We start from the raw sequence: 15,791 nt of genomic DNA on the forward strand, positions 1-15,791 counted from the left end.
GTCCTAGTACAGGACCTGGGTTCAGATTCCATCAGCCATGTGGAGATGCTCACAACATCATACAGTTCCAGCTCTGGGGAGTTTAATGTCCTTTTAATGATTCTGCAAGCATCACACTCATACACGAATATATTTTATATACAACTGTACGCATAAAAATTAAAAATAAATATGATCTGAATAGATGTGCTTTATCCTCCATTTTAGCACAACTGTGAATAGTCAGTGAGTAATTTTAGATTTTTCTGCTATCAGCACTCCTCAGGTTATTTGCTATCAGCACCATTCTTAGCAAGACTGAGCCTCTGTTGCAGGCTTATAGGGTTCTGCAATAAATATACAGGTATATAACTAATACACAGAGTACTGACATATACTGATATTAGGGTGAAGTTTACTGCATTATTGTTTCTCTATGTTGAATAATGTAACTCCAATTGCAATAATAAATTATGACGGGTATTGCATCAACCCTACATGCATTGAACTTGTATTCACCCTAAGCCAGAAGTTGACAGGTTTGTTTCTTATCCCTTCAGAGACTTAGCTCTATAATGATTAACACACTACCTGCGGTGCTGTTTCCTAATATTTCACCACAAGCCACCACCTGTTGACAGTCAACCTCCAAGAATAATGGGAGGCTTATTGAAGTGAAAACTCTTACTTAGGGCAATGTTCCTAAATTATTCTAATGTTTACTTGGTCCAGATGTTGCTTCATCCCTCTCAGGATCCAAGAGTCTACTACCACTTTATTTGGTAAAAATGAAGCTAATTGAGAAAGCAAAAAAAAAAAAAAAGGGGGGGGGGAATAATCTGTTGTGAATACAAACTGAACCATTCTTCTATATAATAGTTAATTTATACTAAAGCTCAACCTGCAGCCTCTGTTTGTATGACAGTAAGTTAAATAAATATATATATTAAACATTTATATGTAAACCATTATATAATCATTTACATATACACTTATTTATCTATTTATATATAATCATATATATCTCTATATAATATGTATTTTATTGTTTTTCAATCTACATAGATAAAGTGATTAAGTCATTAACAAATTAAGCTGATTTTTCTTCTACATTAACTTAAAAATAATTTAGATGTGTTTTATCTACCAAATTAGAAAATATATAGGAAGTCATATATACTTTATGAAAATTTTTCAAGACAGAGTTTTTCTGTGTGTAGCCCTAGCTTCCCCAGAACTTTATTTGTAGACCAGATTGGCCTCAAACTCACAGACACCTCCCTGTCCTTGCCTCCTGAGTGCTGGGATTAGAGGTGTGTGCCACTTCCCAGCTAGGACATACCCCAAATTATGGGACACAGTGAAACCAGTGCTAAGAGGAGATCGTATTTTAATCAACTCTGTTGTATTGAAAATGACTGTTTTCTAAGTCAGTCCTTAATGACATTATGGCCTTTTAATTTGAAATGTTATATGCCAATTTTGGGGTCATCCAGTATTCATATTGATGTTTAATTAAATATAGCTACAAATTTTATAATGCAAATGAGGTTGGATAAGCAGAGTAACTAAATGATAGGAAACATCATTTTCTTTGTTTTACTTCATGGTTTGATTCTCACTGGCACTTTAAAAGAATGATGAGTAGTGACTAAGGGACCATTGACATAACCTTAATATTGCAAAGAATGATGAATTTTTGCCTTAAAGATCATTCTTCAAGTTTCTAATTATCCCTACAGAATAATGTTGGAGGAAAAGGCTTCACATTGACTTTAATGGGGTGGTTATACTAAAGACAAGCCTTTAATTTTGCCCTTTATATCTTAGATGTTTTTAAGTGAAAAGAAAAACATTAACTCTGGCTCGGGCAGCTCTAATTTCATTAGTCTTTTTCTTCAGTCTCAGTCAGATGTACTTATTAGTTATAAGTTTTGTTAGACTTCTGACTGCACACAGATGCTTTGTGTTATGACATGGGTCTCATCACTTACTCAAACTTGAAGAGTCGGTTGTCAATGTGGAGATATCACTTTGCATTTCAGCATATTTCCTTGGTCATTTATACTTTTTGTCTGGTGAAATTATACTTCTCTTATGTTTTCATGAGATCTCTTTATTGTTGGCCCTTCTCACTCTGTGTTAGTACTGTTTAATACTTCAATATTTTCACAGTGTGGTATACAAAACATAAATACATAATAGATGTTGTAAATTTGCTTAATTTGACTTGGGAGAGAAACTGGTCCATTTATATGAGTTCAAAATAAGGTTTCAGTTATTTTTCTCTCTGTAGTTTTAGACTTTGAGACAAGCCCTGATGATCCAACATTCTCACATTTTCATTGTCTCAGCATGATTAGGAAGGCTCACTACAATCCACAGTACTCTGCATTATCAGTACAGTTGATCATTAAGTATAATGCTTTCTGATAATTATCAATCACAAGAACTATTTGAAGTAAACTAAGTAAAAGACCAATCAGAAATGCTGATTGTGTGTGTGTGTGTGTATTTGTGTGTGTGTGTGTGTGTGTATGTGTGTGTGTGTGCATGAAGTTTTGTTTGGTTGTTTTTCAAGTCTTTCTTGGCCCATTTCCCAAGGGCTGGGAACACAGGCATGTTTCACTACCCCAGAGACTACACTGTGTTTTTATAAGATGGTGTTACAAGCACTGTCCTTGGCTGATGTCAACAAATGTCTACTCATCCTAGACAGGGAAGGAATAACAACCAAATTAAGGATATCACCAATGTTCAACTTGTTGAACCAGTGAGTTTCATTTGGATTACTTATTAACATGCATGACTCATAGAAAGCTGCATTGTGAAAACCCCTGCTTTTTGTGGGTGGCAGCTTGCAGTTCACAAAAGCTGGAAATCTTTTCTGAATTGCACAGCTTGCAGCCAACTCAGTATATCTGAGACTGTCTCTCCCAGGTAGCTTAAATAGCCTGAGCCCCTCTCAGGGCTATCACTGATGTCTATGTCTTCCAGGCATTGCCGCTGGTTTGCATTTCCTGGAGCTGGCTTGGCTGCTCTGGGAGTGGCTCTGAGAGGTCCTTATTACTAACACAGTTATTGAGGAAGAGGTCTAGTGTATCTGATCAATTCCTAGGACTTCCTGAAGCTTTTGAGTTACTTATTTCCTGAGCTTAATGAGCTTTCTTGTAGGATAAAATGTATTATCTTCCTTTAGAATGGCCTACTTCTACCTGAAGGAGCTTCATTCCAACGTAGAAGATTTTATCTTTGAAGAAGTAGCTGTACAAGCAATGGGCACTGTTTCATGAGATCTCTTAAGCACCAAGTGATACCTGTCAAGACAGCCCAACAGATAAATGCACTTGCCCCACAAAAATCATGACCTGAGGTCAATCCCCAGAATTGACATAAAGGTGAAATTAGAGAACTGAATGCACAGAGTTGTTCTCTTAGATCTGTAAACAAGGCATGATATGAGTGTCCTGGCCCACATTCACATATGCGCTTGTGTGCACGCGCGCGCGCGCGCACACACACACACACACACACACATGCATATCAATTTAAATAATTAAATGATTAAGTCTTCCACAAGCTACTGATTTTAGCTTAACATTTATGGAGTTGATTTCAAGGGAAGATTTCAGAGGCACTACATGAAACAACATCAGTGTTCACTCTTCCAGTGGCCTTCAGTGCTTCTGAATCCATCACAAAATCCCAATACAATTTCTGACATGTTGATGAATTATAGAGGTTGTAGCCAAGATCATTAATGAAGGTGGTGAGACTGGAAGCTACAGATCTGATCACCAAGACTTTGTAACCTGTTATTGATTGCAAGATCATTCCAGAAACACTTCCAATCTTCCGTGGTCTGCTCTTCTTTGGTAAGTTCAGTTGTTTAAGGCTGGGCTGCAGTGCTCTGGACACAGAAAAATTAGTCCCAGCTGTGTGAGAGGCATCTGTTAGATTGTGATCCACTTTTGTCCCCAGCTCGTCCTACCTCTCAGGCTGGCCATGGATCATTGGTCTTGGTGTTTAATGCACATGCATTTTAAGCAGCTGTGACTTATTCAAGACATTTATTGCATTATTCAGTAGGTTGGAGGTAGGGAAATATAAACTTATTGGTAGTAGAATATTTGGCAGTCAGCCAAAATAACTGTAAATGGAGAATGATCCAGTCTGCTTTTGAAAAACATATTCAAGGAACACAGTAATATACATATAGTTTATAATTATTAAAGAATTGATGTTGAAAACTGAAATATTAATTATTTGGAATTTAAGCTTCTCAGAAAATTGGGACAGTTTTTGTTCTAGGATGAAACATGGTAATTCATAGGAAAAACCTTTATTTACTCTGTATATTATTCTGTAATATTTTGGAGTAAAATATTTATAAATTTTATTTGTTTTGAATGTGGTGATATTTACCCTGTAATTTGTCTGAAAGTAGTTTTTGTTTAAATTCCCCATTTTTGGATGGTATAATCTAGTATTTTACATTACAAAAATATTTACAATTTTAAACATAATTTACAATCATATATATATATCATATTTAGATATAATCAGAGTTGTTCATGAACTTTTAATTTTAGCCTTAAATATAATTAAATGTAAGAAAATGCATGTTAATGCGTATATTATATCACATTTCTCATCTCAATAAATTGAAAGATAAGCAGTAAATATTATAGTGCACACAACGTGCTATATATGTGGCATGCATGCTACACAGTCTGGCATGGATATTTGTATGCATATGTGTATTTATAGACAAAACATATATATGTGTATTTGAATCTTTGAATGTAAAAACAGATTCATTTTGACAATGATAGCCACTGCTTTATTTTTCATTTCTATGCATTTAACTATTCTGTTTTTGTGCATTCCTCATATGTAGAGAAGTCATGGACTTCATGTATAATAATGCCATGCTGACCCATCCCAACTGTGGTTAATGACAGAACTCATTTCATTGGCAAGGTAAGTAATATTACATTATATATGAGAATGCAGATGATCCAGTTTATAGGAAGAAGAAGCCAAAATTATAGCGTATATCATGAGGCTTGTAATTGCTAATTTTTATTATTCATTATTTGAGATTTTTGTCTAATAAATATGTCTGTTCTTTCTTGCCAAGGATTGGAGGATGAATGACTTTAACAAATGATTGATATGTTAATTTGTTTAGCTATAGCAACAATTTTATCATATACATACACATATTTAACATTCCACTGTATTTCCTAAATACATACAATAAATTTATTAAAAATATGAAATCCTCCAAAAGTGGTTTTATCAAATTACAATTTGTTTTAAATAAAACATCTTAAAAACTAGTTTTAATGGTCAAATATTATGTTCTCTTTTTCTATTTTGGTATTGCCCAGAAACACAAACACTCTACACATTATTCAGCTTACTAGTATCCTTGTTTTCAACAATTTAATTAAGGGTCAATATACACACACACACACACACACACACACACACATATGAATTGAACATATTATCCTTAATACTTATAATGTTAGAATTTGTTTCAATCAATTCTCAGAAAACAACTTGATTAATGTTTCTTTTATAAAAGCTTTATAAAAAATTATGCTTATAGAATGAGCCGTGTCTGAAAAGAGCCTTGTATTGTTTCCCTTGACTTTTGTAAAATGTCTCAGCTATCTATATAATATCATCCTGATTTATTAAAAATTATCTCCGAAACTTGGACTATGAGAGAGTGTATATGTGATCAAAGTGATTCAGGATAAATGCTTAGACCAGATGGCTTCAACTTAGCCCACAGACAGGCTGTTTGGAGACTAAGCTCAGTCCTGTGGCTGGGCAGAAATATCCACTAAACTAGATGAACATTTCCAGTGCTCAGTGTTCTGTATAGGTACTCCTCACTTTCCCTAGCACAACTTTCTTGAAAGAGCACAATAAGGAGCTCAGGTTTGATGATTTCTGAGCTCTAGCATCTCCTCCCTTGAATGACAGCAGGATTGGTTGGTTGACTGTGGTACAAAGGATTGATTGAATTCAAGGTCTTGCACATAGCAGTCAAGATCTTTGTCCTGAGTAGCATCAACCACTGAACTTTCTTGACTGATACTTTGTTATATTCAACAATCTCCATGTAGATGTCTTCTCCGTTTTATTCTTCTGACCAAACAACACTATATTGAGAATTGAGAATTCTTCAGAGTAATCACTGTCCTTTGTGAGATTCATCTGATATTGAATTCTCTGTGGTAACACATGTGGTAAGAAGTAAGAAATCCTGCCACAACGCTGGTACAAGCAGTAGACAGCAGGGAAGCTGCTTCCATCCCACGGCTAGCCAGCAAGCAGTGCATTGTTACCGGGCTTGAGAAGACCCTGCCTGTGACAGTCAGGGCAGGTATAAATGTAAGGCTTTTCAGACTCACAGTTCAGGGTCTTCCCTGCGTGCACCAGTGGGAAAAATTGGCAAAGTTACTTCTGTGTTTGTCGGATTGAGGCATTCCTGCCCAGCCATCAGAGAATCTGGTTTCGCTCACTGTCAAGAAAAAGCAGTATCCAAAGCTGTTCACTTAAATGAAATAAACCCCTGTGACTTGAGAGTGGATCAAGACTCTGCTGTGGGTTAGGAGTAGCTTACAAGTCTTGTTACGTGAGCTGTGAAAGATCAAAGTGTATGTGTTGAGAGTTGATCTCCAAACACTTGGAAGAGACAGGGATCTACATTTTAGTCAGTTTGAAATCGATGTCTGGCACCATTGAGGCACCATCAAACACCAATTATATTTAACAAAAGCAAGCAGCTGGTAAGATCTCATGAGTTAGAAGTTTCTTCTCTCTCTCTCTCTCTCTCTCTCTCTCTCTCTCTCTCTCTCTCTCTCTCTCTTCTCCTCCTCCTCTCTGTCTGTTGGTCTCTATCTGTCTGTTTGTCTCGGTTTCGCGCTGTCTCTCGTTGTCTCTGTCTGTTTCTGTCTCTCTCTGTCTTTTTCTTTCTGTCTCTCTGTGCTTCGTTTATGTTTATGTTTTGTTTTGTTTTGCTTTGCTTTGCTTTGATTTTGGTTTTTCAAGGCAAGGTTTCTCTGTGTAGCCTTGGATATCCTAGACTCACTTTGTATGCCAGGCTGGCCTCAAACTCACAGCGATTCGCCTGCCTCTGCCTCCGGAGTGCTGGGATTAAAGGCGTGTGTCACCATGCCTGGCTGGCTTCATTTATAACAACATCTGAGAAAAAGATATCTTCAGGGGTCTTGACTTTACACTTCAGAATATATCTTTCAGATTTTCCATCTCAGTTCATGGAAATTCAATATTTCAAAAGCATGCTTCAATTTTTCAGTATGATCTTCTTTGTGCTTTGCTCTTAAAAATCTAATGTATGGGAAATTTTTCATTAATGTTTATTTGCAATATTTCAAAGACAAGTTGTTTTTGTTGATGCGCCTCCTCTTTCTTCTTTTCCATTCCCCATCTTCTGGCTTGCAAACTTCTATTTTGGTAGCTTAATCTCTATTTCTTGGACAACTTTATATGCTTCCTAACTTGCTAGGCTAAGAGTTTAATTTGCATAAGGAGCCAGAGAAGCCTTGTTAAATTGTGTGTTAGATTAGATCCTTGCTGTGTTTAATATTCTCTGGTGGTTTTCCATTTCATGAAGAGTTAATTAAGCCAAACACCTTTCTCTGTTCCTCTCGAGTAATACACCATGTAGCTTTCGGATGCTCAGCTTTCTGGCCTCTTACTGAGTGGCTTTCTGCTCACGTGCCTCAGTGTGTTGTCCCGCGCATGAGAAAACCCAATTTTTACTTCTTGTGTTCTTGTGTTCTGAACACGCCATTTCAAGTGTGTCATGAATGAAAACCTGTCAAACACCTGAAATCTTAGGCCTTGTGCAGTATCCTCCAGTCACTCTACTAGAGACACTAATTGCTGTTGACTAAATATTTCAAACGCAGATATTTTTAGCCACCATTTTACAGACCAAAAAAAATTTTGATGTTAAGAAGATTTAATGTGCACAAGATTGTATAATTAATAACTGGTCATTAGAAATTCCATAATATTTCATTTTTTTTCTGTTCCATGCTTTGCATATTAACTCAAAGGCTAAGTATACTGCAAGCTAGAAACCCCAAAAATCACATTTTACAAATGTCAGAAGCTTTAGAACACTTTGAAAGAGTACATACTTTCCACACAGCTCTCATCTCACGTGGATTACAAGAGGATTTATTCTGGAGTGCAACATAAATGCACATGGCTTGGAAACACAGGCCCGGGTTGGTTTTACTTACAGCATAAGATAATGTTATGAATCCGAATGTATTTTAAACACACGAATGGGGCTGTAAGCCAGTTTACAGCAACGTGAGCAAACCTCAGTTGTAAGTTTGAAACACTAGTTTCTAACATTCTTTAGCTTTTGGGTTTGGAAGGTAGCTGTCTGTTAATAAACATACAAGATCTCATGCTCTATGCAGAAATATGTTAGGTCAAACTCAGATGTGAGGCCACTGAGTGGCTGTTAGAACTAAAGGTAGTCCATGACCACTGGGCAATGGACCCACAATGTTCTAACTCTACAATAGCTAACTACCTCTGTGACTTGGTTTGACATTTTGAAAACCATTTTTTTTGTTTTTTTTTCAGTATTTAATATTTTATTAATTTATTCTTATTACATCTCAATTGTTATCCCATCCCTTGTGTCCTCCCATTCCTCCATCCCTCCCACTTTCCCCCTACTCCCCACCCCTATGTCTGTGATTGAGGGGACCTCATCTCCCTGTATATGCTCATAGGGTATCAAGTCTCTTCTTGGTGGCCTGCTATCCTTCCTCTGAGTGCCACCAGGCCTTCCCATCCAGGGGACGTGGTCAAATATGGGGCATCAGAGTTCATGTGAAACTCAGTTCCCCACTCTCCACTCAACTGTGGAGAATGTCTAGATCTGGGTAGGGGTTTGAAGTTTACTGCACACATTGTCCTTGGCTGGTGCCATAGTTTAAGCAGGATCCCTGGGCCCAGATCTGCCTGTCATAATGTTCTTCTTGTAGGTTTCTAGGACCCTCTGGATCTTTCTATTTCCCCATTCTCCCATACTTCTCTCACCTAATGTCCCAATAGGATGTCCTCCCCTCTGTCCCACTTTCCTGGTGAGTGAAGACTTTCATGGGACATGCCCCTTGGCTAGTGTCCAGATATAAGTGAGTATACACCATTTGACTCCTTCTGTTTCTGGGTGAACTCACCTATTATGATCATTTCTAATTCAATCCATTTGTCCACAAATTTTGGGAATTCCTTATTTTTAATAGCTGAGTAGTACTCTGTACTGTAAATGGACCACAGTTTCTTTATCCAATCTTCTACTGAGGGGGCACTTAGGCTGTTTCCATGTTCTGGCTATTATGAATAAGGCCGCTATGAACATGGTTGAGCAAATTTTCTTGTTGTGTGCTGGAGCATTTTCTGAGTATATTCCAAGGAATGGAATAGCTGGGTCTTGAGGAAGCCTTATTCCCAGTTTTCTGAGATAGTGCCAGATAGATTTCCAAAGTGGCTGTACTAGTTGGCATTCCCACCAGCAATGAAGGAGTGTTCCTCTCTCTCTACATCCTCACCAGCATGTGGTGTCACTTGAGTTTTTTATATTAGCCATTCTGATGGCTATAAGATGGAATCTCAGAGTTGTTTTGATTTGCATTTCTTTGATGACTAAAGAAGTTGAGCATTTCTGTGTTTCTCAGCCATTCGATATTCCTCTGTTGAGAATTCTGTTTAGTTCTGAGCCCCATTTCTCAATTAGGTTATTTTGGTTTGGTGGTGTTTTTTGAGTTCTTTGCATATTTTGGATATTAGACCTTTGTCAGATGTAGGGTTGGTGAAGATCTTTTTGCAGTCTGTAGCCCATCGCTTTGTTTTGTTGACAGTGTCACCTGCCTTACAGAAGCTTCTCAGCCTCATGAGGTCCCATTTATTAATTGCTGACCTTAAAGCCTGGGTTGTTGTTGTTCTGTTCAGGAAGTTGTCTCCTGTTCCAATGTGTTCCAGGATCTTCCCCACTTTCTCCTCTAACTGATTTAATGTCTCTAGTTTATGTTGAAGTCTTTAAACCACTTGGACTTGAGTTTTGTGCATAGTGACAAATATGGGTCTAATTGCATTTTTCTACATGTAGACATCCAATTAGACCAGCACCATTTGTTGAATATATTATGCTTTTTCCCTTGAATAGATTGAGCTTCTTTGTCAAAAATCAAGTGAACAAATGTGTGTTGATTCATTTCTGGGTCTTCAATTGGATTCCATTGATCCACCTGCCTATTGCTGTGCCAGTTACGTGCTGTTTTACTTACTGTTGCTCTATAGTACAGCTTGAGATCGGGTATGGAAATTCCTCTGGAGGATCTTTTATTGTATATGATTGGTTTTGCTATTTTGAGTTTTTTGTTTCTCCATATGAAGTTGAGAATTCATCTTTCAATGTCTTCAAAATATTTTGTAGGTATTTTGATAGGAATTGTATTGAATCTGTAAATTGCTTTTGGTAAGATGGCCATTTTTACTATGTTAATTCTCCCGATCCATGAACAAGGGAGATCCCTCCATCTTCTGATGTCATCTTCAATCTTTTTCTTCAGAGATTTAAAGTTGAAAACCCATCTTGAAGAAATTTATTTTCATTGTCAATGTCCTCGTAAAATTTTTATTGACACTAAAATTATTTACATAATTATGACAGTAGATTGTGAAAGTGAGAATGCTGGTAAAAATTTCCACTTATATTACTTCAACTTAATGAATGATTGCAATATTGACCATATTTTTCTGTTTGAGCTCAACTTTTAATCATAATGTGTTATAATCATAATCTTTTTCTATCTGAAATATTTTTGCATACTTTTATTATATATGCAGGAAAATATACTATGGACAGGGACATAAGAAATGGACTTTGACATAGTCTGCTCCACTTGCTCCAGGTGACCTACCAACACTTAGACTTTTTTCGGAAGCCTTTCTATTTTTTTTTAAAGTAAACAACTTATTTATTTTTAATTTAGTTATTTGTTCATTTTAACTCCTTATCACAGGTCCCCTCCTTCCTCTCCTTCCAGTCTCACCCTCTTCCCTCTTTTCCCCTCCCCTTTTCTTCAGAAAAGGGAAGCCCTCCCACCCTGTACTACCCTGCCCCTGGCACATCAAGTCGCATCAGGACTAAGCACATCCTCTTCCCCTGAGCCCTGACAAGGCAGCCCAGATAGGAAAAAGTGTTCCAAAGGTAGGTAACTGCATCCATATCAGAGACAGCCCCCACTCTAATTCCTAAGAGACCTTCATGAAGACCAAGCTGCTCATCAGGTACATATGTGTAGGGGAACTAGGTCCAGTTAATACATGGTCTTTGGCTGGTGGTTCAGTCTCTGTGAGCTCCCATGGTCCTCAGTTAGTTGACTCTGTTGGTCTTCTTATGGGGTTGGAGTTCTTGCCCCTCTGGGACCCTCTGTCCTTCCTCAAGTCTTCGACCAGATTTCTCGAGCTCCACCTAATGTTTGGCTGTGGGTCTCTGCATCAGTTCCTGTCTGCTGCTAGATGGAGTCTCTCAGAGGACAGTCATGCTAGACTCCTGTCTGCAACCATTGGGGTGGGTATCAAGTTGGGCCTGTCCTTGTTTGACCCTTCTCTCAATCTCTGCTCCATCTTTATCCCTGAACACTTTGTAGGCAGGATAACATTTCGATTGAAGGTTTTGTGGGTGGGTTGGTTTCCCCCTCTCTCTACTAGAAGTCCTGATTGGCCATAGGAGGTGGCCACTTTAGTCTCCATATACCACACTGCTGCAAGTCTCACCAGAGTCACCCCCACATCCTCCCGTGAGCATACCCCAATGAGCATCTCCAGCTTGTCCCAGAGGTGACCCTCTCAGCCCTCTCCTCTCCTCTGTACTCCCCCGACCTGATCCCCACCCTTGTTCCCCTTCCCACCCCTCTCCCATGCAGCTTTCTCTCTTCATCCACTTCTGGTCTCTATTTTATTTCTCCTTCTGATGGAGATTCAAGCATCTTCCCTTGGGCTATCCTTATAACTTAGCTTCTTTGGGTCTGTGTATTGTAGCATGGTTATCCTGTACACCGTGGCTAATATCCACTTACAAGTGAGTACATGCCATGTGTGTCTTCCTAGGTCTGTTTATGTAGGAAGATCATTTTGGGGGATGCCAAATGCCTGTCTTTATTTTGTTATTTACTGTCAGTCTTAATTTGAAGTGAAGGCATCCTTCACTTTCTCTTCCATCTTGTGAACGCTAAAGATGCTGGACAGAAAAAAGTATGCACACAGTCATTGTTAACTAGGCTCTATCATGTCAGGTTCTTAATCACTGCGAATGATTGTGACAATACCCACCAAGGGCTCTGGCAAAGAACTGCAAGGGACACTTCTGAATCAGGATCTACTAGGTACCTTGGGGATCTTCTGACACCATCTCATACTAAACAGACTTCCTCATAGAAGGAAGAAGAATGTCAGGGGCTAACTCACGGAAGTATGTATAACAAATGATGTGTTGTGTTTGCGTTTCTCTCCAGCACTAAACTTCAAGTATATCCACGAGTAAATAGCTTCTTCAACACACTTAACAGATGCTATTCTTTGTAAGGCAGACATCTTAGTATAGAAATAAAGGCACTTACCAGAATGTACTACTTTTTTTCCTATTAATGTGTGTGTGTGTGTGTGTGTGTGTGTGTGTGTGCGTGTGCGTGTGTGCGCGCGCGCGCGCGCGCGTGTAGCAAATCCAACTATGTCAGGGACCAAAGCCTAATAAGCGGATGAATCTAACACTACAAAAACCCTAGAACACTCTACCATAGCCCAGGACATTGCTCAGGGCAAGGTTTTGGGAGAGTTGTTATATTCTGAAGTCTTGTCAGAACCTTATGAGTTTTTAAAGACATAAAGATAACACTGAGGAGCCTTGATTCATCACTCTTTATGCTTTGGCCTCAATATATCACTTGTCACATCATATTTGTCTCTCTCCATCAATTTAGAGCTCACAGGCAGTGGGCACCTGGAAAAATGCACAAGCAGTTTCTGATAAAGCCCTTGGCAGTAAATCAAGTTTCCCACTGCTGTAGGGTGTTGTGTATATTTTATTAGTGCTTTCAAAACCCACTACATGGTGAACAGGGTTCAAACACACATTCTGCCCTCAGAACTCAGACATGACAGAGTTTAGCACCATGTTCCATAGATTTCACCGTACGACTTCCAGATGACCCACCCCTCCATCTGTGTATACGCTACCTGCTATCGCATTTTCATATCTTGTTTATAGGGTTGTCATTAAAATTTAATACGTTCAGACTTTCAGCTGTTTTTATATTGTAATAAAATAAGGCATTGTTTCAACACTCAGGAAACTCAATGATTGACATAAATTAGCTTTATCTATGAAATAAGACACTAGATACAACAAAACAATTCAAATAAAATGCAAGGACTGTGAATCAAAACTTCACATGAATTATTCATTATATTTAAATTTCAGCTTAATTATACAACATTGGAAGAATGAGGGGATGTAAGTAAAGCCATGGATCTCCGAAGTGAGCAGAATGGTAAAACATTCACTCTTTCCCTATCAAAACTAGTTTAACAGACTGACTAAATAAATCAATGCTAAATATTGAAATGAATCTATGAGAGACAATTCTGGATTCAGGAACAGAGTTCCTAATACACGCTATGCTGTTTTGTTTCATTTTTTAAAGTTTTATATTTTTACTTTTTGTGCATAACTATAGCACTTCCATGATCTTTTTATCAGCTTTTTCAATACAACGTTAATAGCATATGAATGGGATGGTCCATGAAAATGCAAAACAAAAAAACAAAACCATATGTGAGCATGGTGAAACCTCCAAGAGCTAGTGAGAGAGCCACTGGCCTGGAACGGACTGAAATAAAGACCAGTCAGGACTTCACTCCCTAGGAGTAGATGAGATAAACGGAACTATTGAAATTTTAAGTTGATTAAATATTGTTTTTTGCAGATCTTACACATTTGGCGTTATGTAGTTCCATTGATTACACCTCCATATTATTTTTACTCTCCTTTTCCTCATAAATTCCAAATTTCAAATTTTTATTATATGCCTGAAAACATGTACCAATTATCAATGACTAACTAGACTTTCTTTTTTACTCTTCTTACTTTTTTTATTTTTTATTTTTTGCCTTAAATTCTATTTATAACAAAATAAAATATAATAAGATAAAACAAAAGCCATCGTGTGCAAGATGGATAAGGCAAACAAAAAAGAAGACAGGCACAAGAATCAGAGAAACACTCATTCCTACATTCATGAGTCCCGAAAAGTACTAAACATAAAAGCTGTAACATATATGCAGAGGGCCTGGTGCAGACCAGGGCAGGCCCTATGCTTGCAGCTTCGGTTTCTGTGAGCTCATATGAGCTTTTCTTAGTTGATGTAGAGGGTACTGTTTCCTGGAGCGTTCCATTCCTTCTGTCTCCCACACTCTTGCTGCCTCCTCTTTAGCCATATTCCTCAAGCTCTGAGGCTCGGAGAGATTTGATGAAGATGTCTCATTTAAAGCTGCAAGTTCTAAGGTTTCTCTCTGTGTGTCTGATTCTGCCTCTATGTCTCTCTCTCATCTCTCTATCTGTTTCTGTCTCTCTCTGTGTCTGTCTCTCTGTCTCTGTCCCTCTGTCTCTCTGTGTCACTGTCTGTCTCTCTATCTGTCTATCTATCTATCTATTATCTATCTATCTATCTTTCTGCACAGTGTCTGGCTGTGGGTCTCTGTATTTGTTCCCATCATGCTATAGAAGAAAGACTCTCTGATGAAGGTTGAATAAAAGACCAATCTATGAGTATAGAAGAATATCAAGGGATTATTTTACTGTTATTTTTTTGTCTGTCTTTTAGTTGGTTTACCACTAGGTCTTAGAGATATCTAGTTTCCTGTTATGGGTTTCCTCTCATGAAATGGGCCTCAAGTCAAAATCACATGTTGATTGGTTACTCCAACAAACTTTATGCCAACACTGTCCTAGAGTATTTTCAGACAGGACAGAATTTAGATCAAAGAGTTTGTGCGTGGGTTGGTGTTTACATTTCACTTTTGGTAGCCTTCAGCATCCTTTTTCACAGCAAAGATTCTAGAGGAGGGATGAGGAGGGTGAGGGTTCTGTAGGTACCTCCTCTACCTCTTGATGCTCAGTGAGTTTTGTGAATGCCATTTTCAGCAATGGAGGCTTGCAAACAGTTTGTGAAGAACAATATATTTTTTTGACATCAGCTTGGATAGCTTGGTATTTGTATGGGGCCTCTTTGGCCAACAACTCAATTGGATGTAACCTATTCCCAGTGCTGGAAGCTTCATTTAGTCACAAGAAATGGCCACTGGGGCTCTATCTCCCTCATTTTTCAGAGATTCCTTTAGGATCGGTTTCATATATTTTAGGTAGTTTTTACTTCACTAACTTTTGCTACCACTCCTCCAATGCCCCTCAGTTCTAACTGTCTCTCCCTACACTCCTTCTCTCAGCCCCACACAGTCTTCCCGTTCTTGCCACCCTGCACAGGCCCCTGTTCACCCATAAAATGGGTTCCCTTCCAGCTCCTAGGGAGAACTAGACATTCTTCCCTAGGCCATATTATATTTTAATAAGTACAGAATTTTTCAGTACATGAAATACACGTGTGTCAAATAGAGACAACAGCAGTTATGTTGAATTTTGTATGTGAATAGGCTACACTAAGTTAGCCAAGCTCACC

Source organism: Acomys minous (assembly GCF_964271855.1).
Source record: "Acomys minous genome assembly, chromosome: 4".
NCBI classification, from domain to species: Eukaryota; Metazoa; Chordata; class Mammalia; order Rodentia; family Muridae; genus Acomys; species Acomys minous.